The 6,185-nt window shown below is 40.9% G+C and overlaps 2 long non-coding RNA genes across 2 annotated transcripts; one reads left to right on the top strand and one right to left on the bottom strand.

Annotated features, from left to right (window-relative positions):
• Positions 1–1,615: 1,615 nt before the first annotated feature.
• LOC115384654 (uncharacterized) lies at positions 1,616–3,706 on the bottom strand. The gene is made up of 3 exons (XR_003930925.1): positions 3,552–3,706; positions 3,097–3,274; positions 1,616–1,712 (listed from the first exon to the last, which is right to left on the bottom strand). It is a non-coding gene; the product is annotated as an uncharacterized LOC115384654 (long non-coding RNA).
• Positions 3,561–6,133, top strand: LOC115384653 (uncharacterized). Its single transcript, XR_003930924.1, has 3 exons — positions 3,561–3,750; positions 5,584–5,701; positions 5,846–6,133. It is a non-coding gene; the product is annotated as an uncharacterized LOC115384653 (long non-coding RNA).
• Positions 6,134–6,185: the final 52 nt, after the last annotated feature.

The raw sequence follows: 6,185 nt of genomic DNA, 5'->3' as shown, positions 1-6,185 counted from the left end.
CTGCAGGAAAAATAACATTTTTTATTATTCAGCAGCTCGTTCTTGTTCGTTCTGCAGCGGTTTGCTCTCCTGGGCTGGTTGTGCTGCTGTGATGGATGATGGGTGGGATGCGGAGCAGACGGTGGATGCTCCATGGCTTCAGGGTCTTTCTTCCATTTGCCTATCTCCCCTGCCGCCGCACCATCCTCGTCTTATCAGTAGAAAAATCAGAATATAGGATTACCGAGCATGAAGACCTACAGCGAGGCTGTATTTGTTTATTTATTTTTTTATGATTACAAGAAGCGAGAACTCTGGAATCTTTTTTTTTTTTTTTTCAGTTTTCACCTCAAAACCTGAACCAATCATTAAACGCCTGCAGTGTGAAGCTGACGTCCCGTGACGGGTCACACTGTCTCTCCCAACAGTGTGTTTTCACACATTCACACACGTCCCTCAGTCTGGAAAACATTCCATGAATGCCTTGAAATTGCGTCTGACTGTCCTGAGAGGGGCGTCGGTTTGAATCCCCAGTCACATGCCGGTCTCGGCCTCTTGCATCGGACCGAGCCGGAGCTATTTTTATGATTTCACTTCACTGCCCAGATAGCAAGCAGTTATTGAAACTATATTGAATCAATGTTATTTTTTCAACTATAAGTCATTGAATCAACGTTGGAATCTGATGTTGATTCAACATCATGTTGCACCATTTTTTAACATTGAAACAACATTGAATTCTGACCACAGACCAATGGTATTTCTATGGAATTTCAACCATGGGGAACATTGAAACAACGTTGCCAGGACAGCAAGCAGTTATTGAAACTATGTTGAATCAATGTTATTTTTTCAACTATAAGTCATTGAATCAACGTTGGAATCTGATGTTGATTCAACATCATGTTGCACCATTTTTTAACATTGAAACAACATTGAATTCTGACCACAGACCAATGGTATTTCGATGGAATTTCAACCATCAGGAACATTGAAACAACGTTGCCAGGACAGCAAGCAGTTATTGAAACTATGTTGAATCAATGTTATTTTTTCAATTATAAATCATTGAATCAACGTTGGAATCTGATGTTGATTCAACATCATGTTGCACCATTTTTTAACATTGAAACAACATTGAATTCTGACCACAGACCAATGGTATTTCGATGGAATTTCAACCATCAGGAACATTGAAACAACATTGACATGTCTACTCAACTATAAATCAATGTGGTTTCAATTAATTTTAAATGGTAAAAGTGCTGCCTTATCTACAGCCAGGATGTGGAAAGGTAATGAAAACATTTTACTGTACAATCAAATGATTACAGCAGATGACTTTAAAATACAAAATAACTTTTATTGCAATTTATGCTAATTGAACTTTTTAACAAAACAAACGAAAAAGGAACAACTTCAGGAGTGTGTGTGTGTGTGTGTGTGTGTGTGTGTGTGTGTGTGTGTGTGCGTGTGCGTGTGAGTGTGCGTGCATGCATTGTCGTGTGTGATGTCCCACCTTCCCTTGAACAACTTCTTCAGGAATTCCAGAATTATTTCTACAGCAACCAATGCCAAGAACAAAACAGAAGAACAGTCTTAAGAAGTCGGTTGCATAGGCAACTTAGAGCGTCCAGTCCCCCCTGCCCTATCCGGTGCGTAGCGCAGCCACTTCTGCACCACCTGTGCAAACTCAAATTGTGTGGCTGTTCCTCCCTCCAGAACAAGAGCATCTAAACAGAAAAGAGAAAGAAAATGCAAAGTTAGCCGCTGAAAAAGCAAATGCGTATGCTATGGCCATTTTGCCATTTTATTTTGATTGTTTATGTCTGTGTGTCCACCGGACACTGATTGAGCGACCACCTACACATGATGTGCCAGGTGGTTTGACAGGTTAGAGCACAAACGGTTTCTGACTGCAACACCAGCTCGAAAGTTGTTGAAGTTTTGTGTTTTGTTAGTGGATTTAAGGGACATTTTCTGTGGACATGCGATAAGCAAATAAGGAAATGGGTAACCATACAGCTACATCCATCCATCCATTCTCTATACACAGCTTTATAACCTCATTAGGGTAGCGGGGGGTGCTGGAGCCTATCCCAGCTGACTCGGGTGAAGGCAGGGGACGCCCTGGACAGGTGGCCAGTCTGTCGCAGAGCTACATATACAGACACACAATCACTCTCACTATCACGCCTATGGGCAATTTAGAATAATCAATTAACCTCAGCATATTTTTGGACTGTGGGAGGAAGCCGGAATACCCGGAGAAAACCCAGGCATGCACAGGGAGAACATTCAAACTCCATGCAGAAAGATCCCAGGCCCACCTCGGGATTGAACCGGGACCTTCTTGCTGCAAGGCCAACCACTACGCCACTGTGCAGCCCCATACAGCTACAGAGTTCCAGTAATACAGTAATGCAAGTCACTGCGGTCACGTCAGCCGTCTCTCGTTTTGGGATGGTCAAGCCAGCCGCTCCAACATCTTAAGTGCGACACTTCGGTGAGTAGTGCGTCAAATGTGCTTTCATGAATTTTTTTTTAAATCATCTCACTCTTTCTATTTTAATTTTCTGATTGTGCAGAGGCAGGAATCTCATGTCTTATTTAAACATGATTTGCCTATGTAATTGAAGGCGTGGTTAGGGAGGGGTTGGGTACTCCAACATGTGTGCTCAATTCCGCGTTGATTGGGAAATACATGTGCTTGAATTCATGCGTGTGCACAGATTCATACATCTGGATTTTTTTTGTGCGAACAACATTTTCTGGATTTGATCGTACGCCATGTTTTAGTAGGACATCCATGTCTTTGTACATGAGGCCCCTGGGCAGTGAAGATGTTGGAGCGGCTGGCTTGACCATGCGAAAACGAGAGACGGCTGATGTGACCACAGTTGTAAGTCGGCGTGGCGCGTTTGTCACATAAGCCCATCAGTAGCATATCATTGGGCTTAGCTACTACAGTGTAATTTTAGTTTCTTGAGATTTATTTAATTAATATTCCTATTTTCAAATATGCTCAAGTTAACAGTAGGCCCCAGGCATTGCATATTTGTTAGAGAACTGTTGCTGCTGATAGGCTAAAGCGATTGAATAATCTACAGTACTCACCAAACATGCACTTGGAGAGAGCCAGCTCTCTGAAAGGGCGCTTCTGTTTGGATGGATCCTTGTTTTTTTTCCCAGCCCAGTTGATTTCAGAAGCTAGCTCATTTGTGAGGGTCCATGCCAGCATCCTCCGGATTTTGAGCTCCACAGTGGTCCCTCCAATTTTGGCAAGCAGTACAGTCTATCAGAACAAAAGGTATGTATTACACAAACAAGAAGTATAAAAAAAAAACCACGTGTCATTTTTGTGAAAGTGATTGTGTTGGCATTGTAATTCCTTTTTTTTCTTTAATGTGGAATCAATACGTTTGAGAGTAAATACAAATTCAAATAGGCCTAATTATTAATATAAAAATACTGTCATTATTGAACATATGTACATGTATTGTATTACTTTCATTGTTTTAATTGTGGATCACTTGAGTTTTCCATTACTTAAAATGTGGATATAAACCTACCATTGCTCCCTGGTTGTCCTCTGTTTGCAGAGCGGCCTCTGCTTGGTCTAGTGCCTCTAAATTGCACAATGGCAAGCCGAAGGGCACCCCCAGCTGAGGTCCCACTGGCGCTACAGCCTGGCCACACCTGCAGGACTGGTGGAATTCTCGGAACTCCTGCCGCAGGTCCCTGACTTCTTTGGTCAGCTCACTTACAGCAGTAAGGAGTCTCCGCATCGCCACATCTGTTGAAAAACATGCACTATAAGTGTCCACCCCACTGAATTTAGAAATTTCAGTAATATGTAGAAATATTCTAATTTTTTTTTTTTCCATCACCCTGTATTACAATTTAGTGGTTTGGAATCCCATTCATTTTAACTTTCTTATAAACAATCTAACAACAATTTAACTATTTGTATGTGTAATATAAGGTGAGAGAGAGAAATGCCAGTCATGTTTAGATGTAGGAAAATATGTAAAAGATCTGTTTCAGTATTCTCAGTTCTGCAGATCTGCTTTTTCTGCCAACATAACTACACCATACCCAGCTCACATAACAAATTTTGTTCCACAGTGTAAATGTAGTTGAGAAGAAACGCCCTCCAAGGACAGTATTTCACATTAACAATTCTGCTATCTCAGTTCAGTGGTGACATGAGTTGTGGTCCCACATGTTTGATCCCAAGTATGTCCTTAATTTTGCCTATAAACTAAAATATTTAGTTTATTTGCAATTTGTCAATTGAACTATTGAAAGTTGGCGGCTTATTGTTAGTGAAAAGCACAGAGGAAAGATGAAATAACATTGTTGCACTTGCCTTTTAAGGCCTGCTGTGCATTGTCCCTTGAATCCGCAACTAATATGAGGATAGAAAGCAGACCATTTGACAGGGTTTTTAGCACGTTTGAATTTTAAAATTTCCAAAATTGCAATATTTAAATGTTTCTTTTTAAAATATACCTGCAGGAGATGACTCCTGTGGGAGTTGCATTCCAGTTGGTGAGGCCAGCAAACTTTGGCTTTGGAACTCTTCCATGAAGGTGCCAGAGACAGAACTCTTCTGAAAGAGGTCCTCAGAGAGACAACCAAATTGGAGGGTCTCGTATGTTTTGGGGGAAGATGAGGCTAGATTTGATTGGATGGTTGGAGGTGAGGAGATGATACGAGATGATAATCAGATTCTTAATGCTCTGCCAAATCTTGCATTATACACACGTGCACACACACTCACACACGCACGCACATTTACCTGGATACAGAATTCTGGGGGCTTGTGGGAGTCTTTCCTGGGTTTCACCACTGTCAGATTCTGAATAATATCTGGGATTCGGCCTATAAGTCCAAAAAGGAGAAATCATTTTGATTATGTACACATACACACATATGGATGTGTACACACACACACACACACACACACACACACACACACACACACATATAAAGACACACGTATAAAGAGAGAGGAATTTCCTGAACAAACAAAAAACCTGACCCTTTAAATGATTTTTTTTTGGGACTACAAGTACTAGTCAAACTCCCCCTCGACCTATTCTACCAGGGTTTGGGCAACCATCAGGCATGCGGATAGATAGTGGTTGTTAGTAAACCAATTGTTTTCCAAATGGGCTATATTTTGCCTCAAACACACTTCTAATCTGGCTACACCCACGACTGTTTGTTTGGCATTTTCTTTGCTTTTTTAGTGAAAATTGATCTGCATGTTCCACATTTAGCATGTTTTGTGGAGTCATTCAGTTTAGAAAATCAAGTGGCTGTTTGTTTACAGAAAGGGTAATAAAGCTTAACCTGAACTGCACATTTACATTTATGCCACAGAGGTAACATGAAATATGTGAAAGGTTGAGCAAACCCCTCGACAAAAGTGAGGAAATTATACATTTAATTGTTAGGCATGGAAACCGAAGGCTTTGGCCCAAACATCAACAAAAATGATTCAATTAACACCTTTCTGTGGACAGAAGTGTCTGCTAGTACATCAATAAACTGTATTAACTTTAACAGATCGTATCACCTTCTTGCTCTTTTCAGCTGAGGAGTACACTCGTCTTCGGACTGAATGTCTGTTGTGTCACAGTCTCCGCTGAGATACCTGGACAGCCATTTGTTTGCCTCAGCATGGTCACCTACATTACAGTACAACATCCAGGTACAGTTAATGTCAAGAACAAAATAGTACATTCATATACTGTGTAGGCCCTGTAGTATTTTAATATTACTGACGACAATGTTTATAATGTAATATAATGTAATCAATATTTTTCATATCATTCAAACATGGACCTGTGTGCAGACGTCTGAGTCAAACCCACCATGGCTGCTGAGGACCTTCACAGGCTTATGAATCTGCCATCCAGGCCTTGGCTGCTCCCTGTTTCGGATGACTGAATGGAGCTTATTGGTGTCCTTGGGGTTGAGTGGGGGCCAGAACACCTCATCCCCATCAATCCAAATGCTTGGAATAATTTCTACAGCACCACTACTAAATTTAACTATGTACCATTGTTTGTTTGTCCTCTCACTCATCTTGAGGCAGACTATTGAACACACAAGCAAAAAAAAAGGGAACCGATTTCATTAATTATCAGACAGATCAAATGAAGTTTTTGGAAACTTCATGTCTTTATTAATTG

This window comes from Salarias fasciatus, unplaced genomic scaffold (assembly GCF_902148845.1).
Source record: "Salarias fasciatus unplaced genomic scaffold, fSalaFa1.1, whole genome shotgun sequence".
Lineage (NCBI taxonomy): Eukaryota > Metazoa > Chordata > Actinopteri > Blenniiformes > Blenniidae > Salarias > Salarias fasciatus.
The sequence above is the reverse complement of the archived record's forward strand: the minus strand, read 5'-3'. Positions and strand labels throughout refer to the sequence as shown.